Genomic DNA, 20555 nt, shown 5'->3' on the forward strand with positions numbered 1-20555 from the left:
AGGCAATGCTGGCATGGCTTCCCAAACAACAACACATCAGACCATTAACATACAGGCCTGGTTCTCTGCCCAAGGGACCATAGCAAGTGCCCAAAGCAAGGACAACAATGCTGGAACTCAGCTTGCTCTGAACGTGCCAGTTAAAGCCCTCATAGATTTTTTTTCTGATATAAAAAGCTAAAATATATTGATTTTGCCTTCTACTGAAAATACAAGACACGACACTCAGGAATGGCATTAACATGGCCACAGCCTTTATTCCATCCAACTCGTAACAGAAGGTTGGCACAATTTGGGGGACCTAGGAGGAGACCCGCACCCCCACAGCTGTCCGGCTGCACTCAACATGGAGCCCAGTGGTGGAACAAATTCTAACTTTAAAAAAAAAGCATTCTGGACATTTTTTGGGGGAAGGGTGATAAAGGACATAGAATGGTGGGATTAAGGGGCACAATGAAAGCAAAGGTGCAAGCAGGCACCATTTTGCAAAAAAAAAACCCACTTTTTAAAAAAAGGTGAAAGGAGCAAAGCATGATGGGAGGCTGCCTCCATCGCTCTGTTTCTCTCCCTCCCCTCTTTTTTTTCTTTCTTCTCCTGCCTCGCGATTTCTTCTTTCTCCACCCACCCCCTCTGGAATTCTCACGAGCACCTGCCTGCAAGCGGGGCCGTAGAAAGGAAGCGTTCGAACTTCAGATCATCATCACCTTTAAAAAAAAAGCAACCTCTTGGAACCTTTTCCAATAGAATTTTTGAGATGGGCCAGCTCAACTATATTCCAAATATGACTGTATTCTGGATTTAATGCCATTTTTGATGCTATTGGTAATTTGTTACAATTTTCTTCTTAAATATTGCCTAATAATAAAAACAATACAGGTTAGATTGGATTCTGGTGGGCTTCTCTAGTTGGGTTAGAGTGAACTAAGAGAAAGTTAGCGCAGTAGATCTTTCTCCACTTTTTAGCATTGTATAGTGCAGAGGGCTGCAGCTGCAAGGGGCGACTGAAGAAAACCATTTCCATCTAAGGGATTCAAGATTCTCAATAAAAAAATCACAGTAAAAATGCAGAAAGTGCTTGCACCTAAGCTATAGTTTGCAAACTCATTTCAAACCATGGTTTTAAATCATAGCTCAGCTACAGTTAGTGCTAACGACAGGTTTGAACATTGTGGCAAGTTATGGTCAGTAAGGGAGAAGAGAATTATCATGTAAGAAAGCAGCATTCAAAATCCCCCAAGCCATGGGTTGGATGATAATGCAACTTCTGAACTGAGATACAGTATGCGGGTTTAATCGGGTGATTCACAATTAATTTGTGGTACTTTTGGGGTTATTGATTGATGGATACTGTGATTTGGAATTCAATTACACCAGTCACTGAATAGCCACTGGCCATGATCCACAAATCTAGTTAAAGGGACAAATGTTTAATGTTCATAAAATGTTTTTTTCTGAACAGCATTACTCTGTATCACATGATAAGTTTATAGCATTCTCAAAGCAATGACTGATATATAACTTGCATTATCTTAACAGTTGCTCCCTTGCCGGCAGCCTGATGCGTCGGGAGGCGCAAAGTGCCTCCAACGCGTCAGGCCACTGGCCGGAGAGCCCCCGGCAGCCGCGCTGCGCGCGACTGCCAGAGGCTCCCTTGCCTAGCGCCCACTGTATTTTGATTACAGCGGGCTTGATTACTAGTAAATATATATATTATTGTAGATCTGGTCTGTATTTGTACCTTTGTGGCAGATAGATGATGGATCATAGAATCATAGAGTTGGAAGGGGCCATACAGGCCATCTAGTCCAACCCCCTGCTCAACGCAGGATCAGCCCAAGCATCCTAAAGCATCCAAGAAAAGTGTGTATCCAACCTTTGCTTGAAGACTGCCAGTGAGGGGGAGCTCACCACCTCCTTAGGCAGCCTATTCCACTGCTGAACTACTCTGACTGTGAAAAACTTTTTCCTGATATCTAGCCTATATCGTTGTACTTGTAGTTTAAACCCATTACTGCGTGTCCTCTCCTCTGCAGCCAACAGAAACAGCATCCTGCCCTCCTCCAAGTGACAACCTTTCAAATACTTAAAGAGGGCTATCATGTCCCCTCTCAACCTCCTTTTCTCCAGGCTGAACATTCCCAAGTCCCTCAACCTATCTTCATAGGGCTTGGTCCCTTGGCCCCAGATCATCTTCATCGCTCTCCTCTGTACCCTTTCAATTTTATCGACGTCCTTCTTGAAGTGAGGCCTCCAGAACTGCACACAGTACTCCAGGTGTGGTCTGACCAGTGCCGTATACAATGGGACTATGACATCTTGTGATTTTGATGTGATGCCTCTGTTGATACAGCCCAAAAGTGCAGCCTTTGAGTGCGGTTCTCTAACCAATTCCCTATCCACCTAACTATCTGAAAATCCAGATTGCAGTCCTTCAACTTATCCATCAGAACATCATGGGGAACCTTGTCAAAAGCTTTACTAAAATCCAAGTAAATGACATCAACCGAATTTCCCTGATCCAGCAAACCTGTTACTTGGTCAAAAAAGGAAACCAGGTTGGTCTGGCAGGACCTGTTGGAGACAAATCCATGCTGACTTCCTTGGATCACCAAATTGTCCTCCAGATGTTTGCAGATCGCTCCCTTTAATATCTGCTCCATTATCTTCCCCACAACAGAGGTCAGACTCACTGGTCTGTAGTTTCCTGGGTCATCCTTCCTCCCTTTTTTGAAGATCGGAATAACGTTTGCTCTTTTCCAGTCCTCCGGGACATCTCCAGTCCTTAAAAGAGGTTCCGAAGATGATGGACAAGGGCTGTGCAAGTTCTCTGGAAAGTTCTTTGAGTACTCTCGGGTGCATTTCATCCGGACCAGGGGATTTGAACTCATCCAGTGCAACTAAATGCCTCTCGACAACCTCTCTATCCATGTTAACCTGCCACCCAGACACTATCCTTTGGCTACGGCCATCTCTAGATGTGCCTAAACACTTTGACCTGTGGGAAAAAACAGATGTAAAATAGGCACTAAGCCTTTCTGCTTTCTCTGCATCTTTCGTTAGAGTTTGTCCATCCGCACCCAACAGTGGGCCTATTGCCTCCTTTACTTTACGTTTGCTCCTCACATAACTGAAAAATCTTTTCTTGTTACAATGGGCTTTCCTGGCCAATCTTAGCTCACTCTCAGCTTTATCCTTTCTGATGATTGATCTACAGTGCCTAGTAACCTGTAGGTACTCTTCTTTAGAGCTCTGTCCTTCCCTCCATTTCCTGAACATATTCCTTTTCTTTCTTAAGTTCCTCTTGAAGTTCTCTGTTCATCCAAATAGGCTTCTTAGAGCTCCTGCAGTGTTTTCGTCTTTCTGGGATAGTCATTGATTGAGCATGCAATAGCTCTTGTTTGAGTAGCGCCCACCCTTCACATGCTCCCTTCCCTTCCAGCATTCTCGTCCATGGTATGACACTCATCATGTCACTGAGTTTATTAAAGGTTGCCCTATGAAAATCCAACATCCGCATCTGGCTACAACCTTCCTTGGCTCCCCATCTCAAAAGGAATTCTATGAGGACATGGTCACTTCCCCCTAGGGTCCCCACCTCCTTCACCTCATCCACCAACTCTTGCCTGTTGGTCAGTATTAAGTCCAGTATGGCTGAACCTCTTGTGGGCTAGATAGTAGCCTTAATCTTCAGACTAAGGATAGAAATCTTTTAACACCCTCCCCCTTGAGGCTCACCTGGCGAGACACCTTCTTGCTGCCTCACTTCCCAATCCTTGGTTTCTTTCACTGTCTTGAGCTTGTTGGCACAGTGAGAAGGTAGCCATCGGTGGAAGTGGGTCAGGAGACTCGCTGTAGGCACAGCTTTCTTTAAAGCATCAGGCCAATTCCCATCTTTTTACCTATTATCAGCTTTTAAAATGGTCTGCTTGTTTTCTGGATAGTTTTTTTATGCAGCTTATATCTATGTGTTTATATTGGTGTGAATGTAATGTGTCAAGCAGGACTATCATGATGCCAACCTCCAGGTGGGACCTGGAGATCTCAAAGAATTACAACTAATTTCCAGACTTCAGAGATCAGTTCCCCTGGCAAAAACAGCTGCTTTGGAGGGTGGACACTGTGGCATCCTTCCCTGCTGAGGTCTCTCCCCTCCCCAAACCTTCTCCCCTCTCTAAGCTCTCTCCCTCAGGTCTCCAGCACAGAGCTGGCAATCCTAGATGATGCCACAGAAATAAAATCAAACAATACATTATTTAATTAAAGTAATTGCTCTGCAAATGGTCTCTTGATAGCAGGCAACAGAAAATTCCCCAATGCTCCTGATGTTTGAAGTCTAAAAAGGCTTCTCAGAACGCAGCTCCCTTCTCTCGGGACAGCGGATTCACCCAGCCCCCTGGAACGGCGCACAAATGCCTTCCTTCCACCCGGCCAGCTGGAAAGCTCCGGGCGACAGAGCCTTTTTTCTTTTGGCTTGCGCCCCCCTCCTTTTCGGCCAGCCGGGGGGGGGGTTGTCAACGAGTGCACGTTTACAGCGTCCTTTTTGTGTATAAGCGCCTCAGAAGATTTTTGCCAGACGCTTCCCCCAACCGGCAGGGCAGCAGAGGAGGTGGCGAGGCTCCTCCTGCCCTCCACGGCGGTCTGTGCAAGCGCTGCTTCTGCGGGTCACTTGGCACCAGGTGAGGCCACCAGGCTGTCTTGAGCTTCCGTGGTCAACCACCTCGGCGCACCAGGCGCACCTTGCGGCTCTCACCGGCCGGCCGCGGCCTCCCAACTCCGCACGTGCCCTGAGCCGGCTGCACGCTCCGCTTCAGCTCAGCTGCGGGCGAGAGGGAGGGAGGGCGGGCGACCCTTGCTTGATTTGGGGTGCCGATGCCGCGTCCCGTGGCCAGGTGGCGCTCCAACCCGCCCGAGTCTTGCGCTCGCCTTCTCCGGCAGCTGAGGTGCGGCAAGGGGGGGGGGGGGGGGAGGCGACGCCAATAGCGCGGTGAGCGCCACGGGTGCCCCTCTGCTGGGCGGGGGGCTGGAAGAGAGCGCTGAGCTCCCGGGCACCGGGCGCGGCAAGGAGCGTGAAGCTTCTCGCGAGCGGGTCTGCCTCGGATTTAACCCGGTCGGGGACTTATTTCTCCACCGCGATGGCTTGGGCAGCTGGAATACCGGGGGCATAGCTGTGGTGAGTGCCAGATCACACACCTTCTCTCCCTTCCCGCCTCAACCCCCCCCCCCCCCGGCTTCTTTCGCTGTCTTGTGCTTGTGGGCGCCGTGAGCGAGTGACCATCGGTTGAAGCGGATTAGTAGACTCGTCATAGCCACGGCTGTGCCGAACATGCGTCTCATTCCATGGGATGCCGTTTTAAAACTCCGCGTCAGGACTTTCTCGTCTCTCCCCCCCCCCCTCCTCCTCCTCCTCCTCCTCCCTCCTCCTTTTTAAGGGTTGTTGGCAAAAGCGATGCTGCGCATGGTGGATGCACCTTGCGGTGGATGAGCGAGGAGTAGCCATCGGGCTGGGCTGGTGGCTTCTCAGGGGCCGCTGAGTCGGCTGTCGTTAGAGGGGAGGAAGGGAGTTCCCTGCCAACGGCAAACTTTTAATTTAATAATGCACTTGCCCATCGATTGGAGTGGCGGCCGAAGTGGATTAGGGAAAGGGAGCCAATCTCGTTGGGTGGAATTTACGGTGGGGGCTTGGGATGGGCCACCTGAGATTAATGAGGCTGACCTCCTTGCCTGCACTCCGAGAAAGGTGATGGGAATCCTTCCTGACCTGTTTGTGACTGGAAAATCTGTAATGTGCATCGAATTAAGTTAAATCTTAGCGAGAGGGAATCAATCTCCCACTAGGCTTTAAAGCTGCGGAACAGGGCTGCTACTGTTTATTGCTGTGTAGGATGAAAAGTTGTTGAAAAGCTATCCTTTATTTTGACATCATAAGGTAATGCGTTTGGGGGAAACTATAGGTCTGGCACTCAAGGCTGGGAGAGCCTCCTAGTGACCCTTAATTTTGAGATGTGGATCTTCCAGACACCCAGTGGTATGACCTTCTGTGTGTTTACGTTGGAGCAATTTCCCACATTATGATTTACTCCCTGGGAAGTGTGCTGAAGCTTGAAACGTGGGCTACACTTATAAGATAATTGGCTCTACCTGTGATTCTAAAGCACCTGTTTGATGCCCTGAGTTTAATCATGGCTTACAGAAGTAATCCCAGTGAAATTGCAGAGACTTCCAGCCATGTGCTTTGGACAAGTGGGGGCATCAGATTCTTTTGAGTAAAAGAAGCACAACCCTGGAAGCGTTGCTGTGGTCAGACTACTATTATTGTATTTGAAAATCCTAGTTTCCCAGCATTTATAGTTCAGCTTTTGAAACATTTGTTTCCTGCTAAAAGATGGCACTAACAATCTCCATTCAGCAGTGATTTTTGGGAAACAGAATCTGTTTGATCCAGCTGTTGTCAGAAAATACTGGAGAGGAGAAATTCATTTCATGAGTTGTGCTTCCACTGTGGAGGCAACTAAAGATCCGTTTCAAAGGATGACATTTTGCAGGCCTTTAATCTATAGTGGGGAAGTGACAGTCATGAGGTTTGGGGAAGAGTATCTTCGAAATATGCAAGACCTTGGACATGTTCATAAACTCTGGGGCTTTTAGTTATAATCTCAATGTGTATCTTTGCATAAATTTTTTTTTTCAAAATGGATTGTCGAAGATTTGCTGTGTACTGTTCTGTCTAAGATCATGTTAACAATGTGGACATATCTGCAGCAAGTGCCATATACTGTTCTACTAGTTTTTTTCCCTTCTATTCTCTACAAGTCACAACATGCACAATGTGAATGAAGTGGCATTGTGTGATACCAGTGTGGAAATAGGTGCTGAGGCACAAATTTATACTGAGATGGGTTTTTTTTCTTAGTGGGGATTTGTTGGGTTGATGATATCTTATCGTGAGTGGCTGATACATAATTACATATGCACTAGGGGCAAAGCCTGTTGTATTCAGGAATACAGCGGGATCTAGGCAAACCCCCTGGGCAGGCCAGCCAAGGGCTGGAGTGGCCTTGGTAGGGCCAGGGGTGGATGGAGGGAGGGAGACACTGCTGAGCAGCCTTCCCTCCACCCCCATAAGGGCTGCGCAGGCTGGGCTGGGCTTTCCGTATCAGGGGGAGGTGGTGGTGGCAGGCAGGCATTTCTCCCTCCCTGCTATTCCGCAAAGTCTTGATGATGGCTGCGCAGAACTTTTGGGGGCATGGAAAAGGCGGCAGTGGCAGGCAGCATTTCCTCCATCCCCGCCACCATCAAAAACCCTGCCGTGGGCCACACAGGCGGCAGCGGCCAGTCCTTCCTTCCTTCCCACGAGCCCCAAAAGCTCCACTGATGGTGGTGCAGGCCATAGCGGGGCTTTGGGGGCTGGGGGGGGGGAGCCAGCAGTGGCACGTAATCCTACCTCCATCTCCAGCACTCCAAAAAGCCCTGCCTAGGGATGTGCAGGGCATGGTCTCAAAGTGGCTTACAATTTCCTTCCCTTCCTATTCTCACAATAAACACCCTGCCAGTTAAGTGAGGCTGAGACCTCTTCCGCACGACCAATTAGGCTCAGATCACCACTTGTTTGCATGTTTCCTCCCCCCCCTCCCAGTTATGCAGGGAATCGGGCTTCTTCCAGTATGGTCCCAGGCCTATCTCGACTTGCCCCCACAGTTGCCCCGCTACGGGATCCAAGGGCATGGGCCATGCATAAGTGGGAAAAGTTGGGCTGTTCCCAGTTGGCCATCATTGTTCCCATTCCTCTCCCACAACCTACCTCACTTTTTTTTTTTAAGCACACAAGGCGGCTGTGGGATGGGATGGGTGATAGATGCGTGTGGGTCTCTCTGTGCCACCATGCATCTTCCCTCCATTAAATTTTTTTTTTTTAGAAATGCAATAATTATTTCTAAAAAAAAAATTAAATGCTCTGTGACTCTCCTGTGGTTCCACAGCATGGTTCCAGGTTATTGTGGTGGCTCCATAGCACATCTCCGCCTTGCCAATCTGAAGCTGCACTGTAGCGGGAGAGAGGTGGGGAGCATTTTTTTTTAATTAAGTGCATTGCTTATAGGGCAGTGGGCGATCAGGAGCATACACAGACAGCAAAAGGGTCCATCCACTCTCGCAGATATGGGTCTGGTCAGTGCCTAGATGGGAGAGCTCTTAGAAGTTCAGTCTACACAAACTTACATCTCATAGTGGAAGGAAGGCAGGATGGTAAAATGATAAATACTTTTCTGTTGGCAGAGAATTTTTAAAAATGTACTAGATGATTTAGTGGTGCAACACTTTCTAATTTTTTTTTTAACAAATGCTCCCCATGGTTCCACTGCACAGCTCCGCATCACTGACCCAGAGCCCCGCGGCTCCACAGAATAGCTCCACCTTACTGACTCATGCTGCTCCTCCTGCCACCAGACTCTCTCCTCAGTAAGATTCACTGTGGGTTGTGTTAGCAGCAAGAGGGGCTGTAAGTGTCGCTCCATGCTGCATCCTGCTCTCTTTCGCCTTCTCTCCCTCCCAAGCCCCTGGAAGATGGCTTTCATGAGGAGGAAGAGGAGGAGGAGAGCTGAGAAAACAAGTTCAGAAATGCTCAGTTTGTGCCTCAATAATAAAAGAAAAACCACTCTAAAGTGTTGGGGTTCTGTCTCATTGTGAGACAAAAACAGCTCATGTGGAGGACAGATCAACCCAGAGCCAAGCTGTGGAGCCATGAGAGAGCCATGGTGTTATGCCCGCACCTGCCAATCTGGTGCCTGGGGTGCTTCAGAGGCCATGGATCTCCTAGAGCAGTGGTCCCCAACCTGCGGGCCGCTGCCCGGTGTCGGGCCGCGAAGGCCATGGCGCCGGGCCGTGGCTCCCTCTCCCCGCCCCCGGAGTAAAAAACTTCCCAGGCCGCAAGCTTGCGGCCCGGGAAGCTTCTTACTGCGGGAGGGCGGGGGAAAGGGAATCGGGGCCGGGCCGCGCCCGTTCGGGCGCGCCCCGATGTGCGGGCGCGGCTCGCTGGGCGTGGCCCGATGCGTGGGCGTGGCCCGCGTGGGCCGCGCCCCAATGCCCTGCCGGTCCCCAACCTCAGAAAGGTTGGGGACCACTGTCCTAGAGCCACCAGGGGTCATGTCAGTCATAGAACTGGACCTGCCTGTTTCCCCTGAGGGCAAGCAGCCTGGGCCCAGCCAGGCTGAGTTCCCGGGCAGTTCTGCACATTGAAAAAAACATAGCATTACACCAGCAAAATGGCGTAACGCTAAAAAATAACGTGCCTCCGGCCATTCCTCACCTTTTGGCTCTCCTACTTTTGTCTGCCGCCTTCTCATGCTTCTTAGCACGCCGCATGCCTGCTTCAAATGGCAGAGGAGAGCAACATGCTTTACATACAACTCTCCTCTGTCTGTTAATGAAGCCAGACAGCCAATCACCTTTCTCCATGTTTTAAAGGGCCCATGATGGCAGCTATTGTTTTTTTAAGTAACACTTCTCCGTTGAAACACCTATGCATCTATTAATAGATGCATAGTGCTTTTTATAATGTCACCCCTTATGGAATCACGAGTCTGTAATCTTAAAAAAATTAATCTAATTCCCAATTTTGGGGAGAGAGGACTAGGGTTGGGCGCTTCGGCGTCCAAAAGAGCCATTCCCGCAGCCAGCGCCATGGGGCGGGGGGAGGGGAGGCACGGGCACGCTGGTTGCCGCACACACGCAGGCACAGACCTCTTCACCTGTGTGTGTGTGCCAGACGGCGCACCAGCACTCATGCCTCCCCCTCCCCACCATGCCATGGCACTGGCTGCTTTGGGTGGGAATGCCAAAGTGTCCAACCCTAAAGAGGACTTTAGAGAGGCATGTTTTGTGTTTTAACAGGGGGGAATATTCTTTTGCTTTGCCTGCATGGTGATGCCTGCATGCGGGGTCCCACAGGGGGCAATACTCTCCCCCACACTTTTTAACATCTATATGCGCCCTCTAGCCTAGCTGGTCCAGGGCTATGGGCTGGGATGTCACCAATATGCGGATGACACCCAGCTCTACCTCCTAATAGATGGCCGGCCAGACTCCTCTCCAGATACATTCGCCAGTTGTTTGGAAGCAGTGGCTGGATGGCTCAGGAAGAGTCGTCTGAAACTCATCCCCTCCAAGACAGAGGTCCTGTGGCTAGGGAGAAGACGGCAGGACCAGGAACTACACCTCCCATGCCTGGATGGGGTGCAATTAACACCTGCACTGGTTGCCAGGAATTTGGGGGTGACCTTTGATGCCTTCTTTTCAATGGAGGCTCTGGTCACAAAAGTAGCCAGGACGGCTATTTTCCACCTTCGCCAAGCCCGGCTACTAGCGCCCTACCTGTCCTCAGAACACCTGGCCACTGTGATCCATGCAATGGTCACTTCCAAATTAGACTACTGTAACTCTCTCTACGCCGGCCTTGGAGGGCCCATATCCAGCTGGTGCTTCGTGAACTGCACTGGTTATCTGTCTGTTTCTGGGTCAGGTTCAAGGCATTGGTATTAACCTTTAAGGCCATACAAAGCCTGGGTCCTGCCTACCTGTGGGACCACTTGCTTGCTTATGCCCTCCGCAGGGCCCTTCGCTCTGCGGGTATGAATTTACTGGTTATCCTGGGTCCCCGGGACGAATGCCTGGCCTCGACTGAAATGATATTGATACTTTACAACTCCTGGTGGACGAGCTCCCAGAAGAGCTAAGGGCCCTGCCGGAGTTACCAACTTTCCACAGGGCCTGCAAGATGGAGCTCTTCCGCCAGGCATACGGTTGAGGCTGGGGCAGAGCCCTGGGGGAGGGGTTTTCCAACTGGTTCCCAAATTCATCTTGGCCTTGGCTCTCATTACATTAGATTAGATCAAGTGCCCCACCCTGAACAAGGAGGGATTACGAGAGACTATGTTGGCCATTCTGATTTTATTGGGGTTTTATTGTTTTAGAATTTTATGTGTAAACCGCCGCTAGGCTACGACAAGCAGCGGTATAGAAATCGAATAAATAAATAAATAAAATAAATAACACATATTCTTTGCTCCAACCAGTTTGCTTTTTAAAAAACCCATCTCCAGGAGAAGGCAGAGGGAGGCCGGTGTGAGGTGGGTATTGGAGGTAGAGGTAGCTCTACTTTGGTTCCACACATTTCTTTAGTGTGTGGCTTACTGGTTGCTCTCCACTAGCTTGTGATTTTAGTTTGGGAAATCCACTTAATGTGATTCCCCAGCTAGCGCTTTAAAATGTAGGATGTAGCTACCAGTTTGCTACTTGGATGCTGGATGTTGGCTATGTTGTGCAAAACACCAAAAATATGGCGTCTGCATAAGGTGAATATTTCACTATACTTATTGGGTGTGGAATGGCCCCCAGACTTATTATGTTAAACCATTAGACAAGGCAGCTACCAGCCCAGAGGAGGCCCCAGCAAGCTCTGAATGGCAGTGTCAGAGGAGGTGATCTGTCCTGACAGCTGTCAGAAGATCAGCATGTTTGGCAGCTCGCTGTCAGGGTAGATGGGGCCCAGCTGCAGCTCCTTCCTCTGATGAGGATTAGCTCCAGCTGCAGGCTCTCTGGATGAGGGTTGCTTCACCCAGCTTCTGACTATATCAGAAGGACCTTGAGATAAGGCTCTTCTGGGGTCAACGTGTATGGTACCCTGCCTGTCTCCTGAGACTCCCATTCTGGTTTGCCATGGCAAGGCCCCTGCCCCTGTGACTCGAGGCTCTTCAACCTCTGGCTTGTCTGACATTCCTGATTCCTGACTCTTTGACTTGGCTTCAACTCCATTCCTTATTCCAGTTCATGTTTTGCCTTGGTCCCATTCTCTCTAGTTTTGACTTCGCTTCCCACAGAGAACTCTGTCTCTCCCAACCTCCTAGACTGGAGTTGGGACTTTGGGCAAGCACTCTACTCGGCATAACCACCAGGCCATGCAGGTGCAGCCCAGCAGGACAAGACAAGTGGGGAGCACTAACAAAAATTTTGAGGGAAAGAGTTATTGCATAATAATGTAACAATAGTGTTTTAAAAACATTGAAATGCTCCCCATGGCTCTCCCATGGCTCCAAAGCCAAATCCAGGCCTGAAAGAAGTTAGATCATCAGTATCCACCAAAATTACCTGAAGCTATGTAGCCACCACCTGCCTAGCTCCTTGCTCCAGAATAAGCCTAGGATAACAGAAGCTTCACAATCCAGAAAAACTGCGCTGGATAGCAGTGCAATGGTGTGAGATAAATTTCTGCTGGCACCTGGGTTTTGGCCACTGTGTGACACAGAGTATTGGACTGAATGTGCCATTGGCCTGATATAGCATGGCTTCTCTTATGTTCTTATGAGAAGTGGGCTCACTTTGTCATCATTATCATCACACAGTAAGCAGTACAATGTGTTTGGTCCCATTCACTTCGAGTTTTGCTTCATCTGCATGTGGTGTTCTAATGTTCCTTGAATCCAAGTCAATGTTTTATACTGCCCTAGTCTACTCTAGGACTTTATGTGGACAGTAACAGGGAGAAAGGAAGTTGTTGCTATTGCAGTTCCAGGGAGATTTTAAAAACCTGGATTTATTAAATTGTTCTCCTTTTTGAAACTTTTTGCTGCACCTTATTTTGATGCCTAGCATTAAGGAAGCAACATTGTGCTCCTACTGTTTGCTCAACAACTATATTGCTCCAAGCTCCTAAGTAAACTAAGTAAACCAAGGAGCATACCAGAATCTGCAAGAGGGAAGAGGGCGTGCTGGAGTGATCATGTCTATAGTCTGGGTTATCTCAAAATTCATAGACTGAACAGGGCTGTGACAGGAGCACCAGCCTTGTTCTATGGCAGGTGGGGAGCTCTGCAGATGACTCTTCAGGCCAAGGTGGTAAACAACCAATGTTTCCCCTGATCAGGTCTGATTCAGATAGTGATTATAATTTACACACACACACACACACATATATAATTATCTTTTGCACCCTAATCAATATACCTGTCCTTGAATTATATATTCATTTAGTTGGACATTTTTGCAATTTTCAGATGCTTCTCACTTCTGGGACCTAACACATATTGTACCTATTGATATTAATTATAATATTTTCTAATTTAGTAGAGCCCATATTGGGAAGAACGACATCATAGTATAGCATGATCTTGTCCAATCTCAGAAGCTAAACATGGTCGGTACAGACTAAGGCAATGGCAAACTCCCGCTGCTTCTCATTTACCTTGAAAGTCCCTCACTGGAGTTGCCATAAGCCAGTTGCATCTTTGATGATACTTTACACATGCACATACACACACACACTCACTCACTACTTTAGAGACCAACAAGATTTCCAGGGTATAAAACTTCAAGGGTCAAATCTAAGCTAGAGACTGTCTTCTTATGCAGGTTTTCACAATACTAACTGTGGGCCCCACCATACTATATGCTTTACAATCAGAACCCCCGGGTTTACATCGTCTAGGACCACCTGCATAGGTCCTAAGGCTGGAACAGCATAGCTGGGATTGGGACAATAAGAGATTATGCCGCCATCTTATTGTAATTGCTTGTTATGGGTTTGTATGGGTTTATATTGTGATTTTATACCTTGTAAACTGCCACAAGATGGCTATTGTCGAGAGTGGCGGTATAGAAATTGAAACATAAATAAATAAAAATAAATAAATACAGGGTGTTAATCCTGGACGGCTAATTTTTCTACCATTCTCTCATGTTTTGGTTCTGAGACCCAAACACAATCACCTCTAATAATTAAAATATGTATATACCACTTCTCTATCACAACTCTGAGATAGTTCTAGATTAGACTACTGCAAGGCATTGAATATGGGGCTGCCCTTGAAGGGTATTCAGAAGCTAGAGATGATACCCAATGCTACTATGATCCCTATGACTCCCACCATTCTTGTTCCACCTATGTTGGCTCCAAAACATCTTTTGGAACCAACATGCTGGTATTGACTTTTAAAGCTCTATGGCTTGACTCCAACAAACTTTAAGGACCACCTAGACCATATGAACCTAACTGATCACGAAGGTAATTTTCAGCAGCCCTGCTTTTGGTGTTCCTGCCAACTGGGGTTAGATGGGTGTAACCTGAGAAAGGGCATTCTCACTTGTAGCACCAAATTGATAGAATTATCTCTCTGTGGTGGTAATGGAGATTCCAAAGCTGAAAGAAACACTGAAAAAGGCCAGACCCCCATGCCATTCATGTCACCTCATATGGCTGAAGGAGGGCACATGAAAAAGGTCCTGAAATGATTTGCACAATGTCCGGACAGGACTATACACTGGCATCCCATTGATATGCCCTCACAATGATCAAGTACATCAAACACGACAACTGCATGCCTGCATCAAACATAAAGGAGAGACAGAGTGGTGGATCAATTGTGCAATATCACAGCTACTGGCTGCTGAGATTTTATGTAAACCCTGCTCCTGATTTTCAGCCTGAAGTCCTGTGGGAATAGGCAATGTCTAGTGTATAAAGAAGAAGACCTTGCAGGGGGCAGCAAGAAAACTGTTAGATAGGATAGTGAGTTTAGGACCTTCTCTCCTATTAAGTGTCATTCCTTGTCTGTCTCCAGATTGCAATTTCCTGCATCTTCTTGGAAGTCACAGTTCAATCTATCGCAATCTCTCAGCTAGACATGTAGTTAGCTACTATCACTTCCTCTCCTCTGCACTATCAAGTATGGTAATTCCTGAATAAATCTTTATCTACTCCTCAATCACCATGTGCAACCTCACTGTCTTATTCAGTCTGCTAACATGGGTTATGGGCCCAGCCCGCTTCCAGCAACACCTAATGATCACACAACACAGAAAAACTCTGTCTGGCCTGTTCCAACAGTTTCATGTAAGTGTTAAACAGCATGTGGGATAAGAACAGAACATGCTGGAATACTATTACATAACTGCCACAGTGCTAAAGAAAATTTTCCATCTCTTGTCCTAGACAGGTAGGAGAAAACATGAATTCTCCAATACCTCTCCCAGACACATTATCCAAAAGGATCCATGGCTGATGGCAACAAAAGTCATTAAGAGTTCCAGAGACACACTCCACCTAACAACCAGAGCAAAATTAGTTTCTGATTTTAATCCAAGCAAAAAATGTTACTGAAATGGTTCTAAACAATCAGCTAAATCCTAGACTGCTTGAACGGTAATCATCTGTTCAAATACCGTTATCAGAAAGGGGATGTTAGCAACTGCAGTTATTTAGGTTCCTTCAATAATCACTGTATAATTGCCTTCTTAACTGTCCTAGCTATGACTACCTTTCAGGGAAGCATTAGCCACCCTAGGATGTACTTAGAAATGCCTCTTCAGCATTTTTTTAAATAAACCAAGAGTAAAAGCAATAACTTCTAAGCTATTTCCTGAACTACACATTTTGTTTAGATACCTGACAATCTCTTCTTAAGAACACTTTTTCAAGAGGAAATCACAGTGAGTATACCTGATGGGTATTCTGAGGATTTTAAGTCTACTTCCAACATTCCCCAGACTTCCCTTTCTTTACTTAATTGGACATTTTCCCAGGACATGGCAACTTCCTCTGCCTTACCTTCTCCCAATCAGGCAGTACCTTTCTAAACTCGCCTGGATTCTTCTGCTCTTCCCTTTTCTCAAGCATGAGGAAAATGTGTACTTTTAAATTAACGTTGAGTTGAAACCAAACTAATTTCCCAAATTGTACCCTGAACTCTGCTTTGCCTGTGAGGTCTGGCTGTGTGTCCATGCTCTGCTTTGTTTTGTCATACATGGCAAACTCCATGGGCCTCTTTTTCTCATTGTACTCCTTGAATCTATCCCTGAAGTTTTCATAGGCAAGCCCCTCATATCAGTTCTAAACCCTCAATTGTGCAATATCAAAGCTGCCTTTGGGATTACTGGCTGCTGAGATTTGATGTAAACCCTGCTCCTGATTTTCAGCCTGAATTCCTGGCTTGACAATTTGATATGAATCTCTGTTCTCCTCTCTTGTTCTACCTCTGTTTCTCTACCATTTTTTTGAGTAGAGCATGTTACTCAAATGCTTGGTGTTTGGAATATAAGCCTATATCTTGACTAAAACTTTGTCAGTCTTAGTTGCCATTGGAACCCAACTTTGTGCTGCTGCATCAGACCAACACGGCTCCACACCTGAATCTATATTCATGTATATACCATACATAGTAACAAGACAACTGTTCTTACTCCTCACATCTATTGAAAGTACTGAGTAGCGTGTTCTCAGCAATGGTATATCTCCTTATGCCCCCCGCAGGGTACTTCGCTCTGCGGGTAAGAATCTGCTGATGATCCCAGGACCCCGGGAGGCACGCCTGGTCTCGACAAGGGCCAGGGCCTTTTCGGTCCTGGCCCCTACCTGGTGGAACGAGCTCCCTGAAGAGCTGCGGGCCCTGTCGGAGCTCTCTGAGTTCCGCAGAGCCTGCAAAACGGAGCTCTTCCGCCAGGCGTTTGTCTAAGGCCGGGTGATGGCCCGGGGCTAGATTGGACCCCTCTCCCCGGAGGGGGGAGGCCAGTACTAGACTGACCTGGTTCCCCAGATTGTTCCACCCTATGCCCAATTATCCATCCGTTCCCTTCTGCTCATCCAGTGGGCCTGTATGGGAATAGTTTTTTAATCGCCATCATTGTGACTCAGTCATTATTTTAATGGGGTTTTAATGGGGAATTTTAATGGTTAATATATTGTATTTGTTTTAAAACATTGTGAACCGCCGCGAGCCGGTTTCCGAGAGCGGCGGTCATACAAATCAAATAAATAATAATAATAATAATAATATTTTAAGGCTATGTGGGAGACTAATGAACAATGAGCACACATACTGCCATCATATTATCAAGTTTAATGAAGAAAGCCAATAGACAGACACATTAATTATAACATTTGAAAAAATATCAACCAGATGGCTAAACTATTTCATTAGTGAAGTGTTGACAGAGCTTGCACCAAGAGGATAAATGTACATCGCAGTTGGTACAAGAAGTCCAGGAGGTTAAAAAGTTGATGTTTCTGAATCTATAGGACTGTGCCACTGCTTCATCATCTCTTGCTTCCAGGAACCAGTCACTAGTTAAGTGTGGTGTACTGGTCTCTTGCTAGGACCCTTCTAACAAACCCTGCCCTTTATAAGATTCAACTCATTTCTGAAGGAAGGTTGGCTTCCCATCCCTATGATATGGTGAATATGGAGCAAGCTAAATGACATTTCTGTTCAGAACTTAGAAGGCCAACTCTGCTGTCTCCTGAACAAATAGCATTCTCAGAAGTAGCTCCATTCTCCCTAATTACTAGTCTAGGCATTAAATACAATATGAAAGTACATAACACTCCCTCCTATAACTTCTGCAGCTTTTACTCCTTTAGAATTCACTTCATCTATGTTACATTCATTCATTAATTTCACCAGGCATCATTCTACTTTCTTTGCACTCTTTTCCCCTACCTGTACTTAATTGTAAGGATTCGTCTTCTCTCACAAAATACTAGGAGGCATTTTCTTCAGTATATGGGTACTAAGGAGATATATGCTTGCCTGTGCTTTCTACAAAGAGTAACCTTAGCTAATATAATTGCTATAATTCAGGATTACTCAAAGTGTCAACTATTTGCCATGGATTTTCCACACATGTTTAATATTACCATCAGGTCTGCCTCCTGTACCTCAAGTGACATTAACCTTCAGCTACCACTGGAGTTGCATGAAATCCATCATGGCACAAGCAGTTCTTACATGGCTTATGTGTTGAAGAGCAAAGATATAGTAAGACTATAACCCACATAATATTGATTAAGCCCCCATTGCGGTTACACAAATGCAAATAAAACATGTAATGCATTGAAGAGATCCAACCCAATATGGTACATTGACATGAAAAAACAGATCTGACCAAAAATGTTATCTGACAGAATTATCAAATTTGAACAATTTCTAACTTATAATGCTCCTTATAGGACAAGATGCTTAGTTAAGACAAAAATCAACCTTAAACCCAATGCTTATTTCATTTGTTGTTGTTGTTGTTGTTATGTGCGAAGTCGTGTCCGACCCATCGCGACCCCATGGACAATGATCCTCCAGGCCTTGCTGTCCTCTACCATTCCCCGGAGTCCATTTAAGTTTGCACCTACTGCTTCAGTGACTCCATCCAGCCACCTCATTCTCTGTCGTCCCCTTCTTCTTTTGCCCTCAATAGCTCCCAGCTCTTCTCCAGGGAGTCCTTCCTTCTCATGAGGTGGCCAAAGTATTTGAGTTTCATCTTCAGGATCTGGCCTTCTAAAGAGCAGTCAGGGTTGATCTCCTCTAGGACTGACCGGTTTGTTCGCCTTGCAGTCCAAGGGACTCGCAAGAGTCTTCTCCAGCACCAAAGTTCAAAAGCCTCAATTCTTTGACGCTCGGCCTTCCTTATGGTCCAACTCTCGCAGCCATACATTGCAACTGGGAAGACCATAGCCTTGACTAAACGCACTTTTGTTGGCAGGGTGATGTCTCTGCTTTTTAGGATGCTGTCTAGATTTGCCATAGCTTTCCTCCCTAGGAGCAAGCGTCTTTTAATTTCTTTGCTGCAGTCCCCATCTGCAGTGATCTTGGAGCCCAGGAAAATAAAATCTGTCACTATCTCCATTTCTTCCCCATCTATTTGCCAGGAATTGAGAGGGCCGGATGCCATGATCTTTGTTTTCTTGATGTTGAGTTTCAAGCCAACTTTTGCACTCTCCTCCTTCACCCACATCAACAGGCTCTTTAGTTCCTCTTCACTTTCTGCCATTAGAGTGGTATCATCTGCATATCTGAGGTTGTTGATATTTATCCCTGCAATCTTGATCCCAATTTGTGACTCCTCTAATCCCGCATTTCTCATGATGTGCTCTGCATACAAGTTAAATAGGCAAGGCGACAGTATACAGCCTTGCCGAACTCCTTTCTCAATTTTGAACCAGTCAGTGATTCCATGTTCAGTTCTCACTGTTGCTTCTTGACCTACATATAAATTTCTCAAGAGACAAATAAGATGCTCTGGTATTCCCATCTCTTTAAGAACTTGCCACAATTTGTTGTGCTCCACACAATCAAAGGCTTTAGCATAGTCAATGAAGCAGAAGTAGACGTTCTTCTGGTACTCCCTAGCTTTCTCCATGATCCAGCGTATGTTGGCAATTTGATCTCTAGTTCCTCTGCCTCTTCGAAATCCTGCCTGTACTTCTGGAAGTTCTCGTTCCACATATTGCTGGAGCCTAGCTTGTAGGATTTTGAGCATAACTTTGCTAGCATGAGAAATTAGTGCAATGGTGCGGTAGTTTGAACATTCTTTGGCATTGCCCTTCTTTGGGATTGGAATGTAAACTGACCTTTTCCAATCCTGTGGCCATTGTTGAGTTTTCCAAATTTGCTGGCATATTGAGTGTAGCACTTTTACTGCATCGTCCTTTAAGATTTTGAATAGTTCAACTGGAATGCTGTCACCACCACTAGCTTTATTGTTGCTCAGACTTCCTAAGGCCCATTTGACTTCACATTCCAGGATGTCTGGCTCCAGGTCAGTAACTACCCCACTGTGGTCTTCAGGGATGTTAAGCTCGCTCTTGTATAGTTGTTCTGTATAATTTTGCCACCTTTGTTTAATCTCTTCTGCTTCTGTGAGGTCCCTACCATTTTGGTCCTTTATCATACCCAACTTTGCATGAAACATTCTCTTCATATCTCCAATTTTCTTGAAAAGATCTCTGGTCCTCCCCATTCTATTGTTTTCTTCTATTTGTTTGCACTGTTCATTTAAGAAGGCATTCTTATCTCTTCTAGCTTTTCTCTGGAATTCTGCATTCAGTTGGGTGTATCTTTCTCTTTCTCCCTTGCCTTTCACTTCCCTTCTCTCCTTAGCTATTTGTAAAGCTTCCTCAGACAGCCATTTTGATTTCTTGCATTTCTTTTTCTTTGGGATGGTTTTAGTTGCTACCTCTTGTACAATGTTGCGAACCTCCATCCATAGTTCTTCAGGCACTCTGTCTATCAGATCTAATTCCTTAAATCTATTTGTCACCTCTACTGTGTATTCGTCAGGGATATGATTTAGTTCATACCTGAGTGGCCTAGTGCTTTTCCCTACTTTCTTCAATTTAAGCCTAAATTTTGCAACAAGAAGCTCATGATCTGAACCACAATCAGCTCCTGGTCTTGTTTTTATTGACTGGATAGAACTTTTCCATCTTTGGCTGCAGAGCACATAGTCAATCTGATTTCTGTGTTGACCGTCTGGTGATGTCCATGTGTAGAGTCGTCTCTTGGGTTGTTGGAAAAGAGTGTTTGCTATGACCATTGTATTCTCTTGACAAAATTCTACCAGCCTGTGCCCTGCTTCATTTTGTACTCCAAGGCCAAACCTGCCTGTTATCCCGGTTATCTTTTGGCTTCCTACTTTAGCATTCCAATCCCCCATGATGATAAGCACATCATTTTTTGGCGTTGCTTCTAGAAGGTGTTGTAGGGCTTCATAGAACTGATCAACTTCATCCTCTTCAGCAG

General features: G+C 46.4%; 1 protein-coding gene across 8 annotated transcripts in view; it reads left to right on the top strand.

The window, feature by feature from the left end:
- The first annotated feature begins 4988 nt into the window (after nucleotides 1–4988).
- Nucleotides 4989–20555, top strand: part of RASGEF1C (RasGEF domain family member 1C) — a 148941-nt gene continuing 133374 nt past the window's right edge. For all 8 annotated transcript variants that reach the window (XR_013229230.1, XR_013229229.1, XM_077326698.1 and 5 more), the window contains exon 1: nucleotides 4989–5170. The gene's annotated coding sequence lies outside the window, so the exon portion shown is untranslated. The remainder of the gene's footprint in view (nucleotides 5171–20555) is intronic.

The sequence above is a fragment of the Paroedura picta genome, chromosome 3 (assembly GCF_049243985.1).
Source record: "Paroedura picta isolate Pp20150507F chromosome 3, Ppicta_v3.0, whole genome shotgun sequence".
Taxonomy (NCBI): Eukaryota; Metazoa; Chordata; class Lepidosauria; order Squamata; family Gekkonidae; genus Paroedura; species Paroedura picta.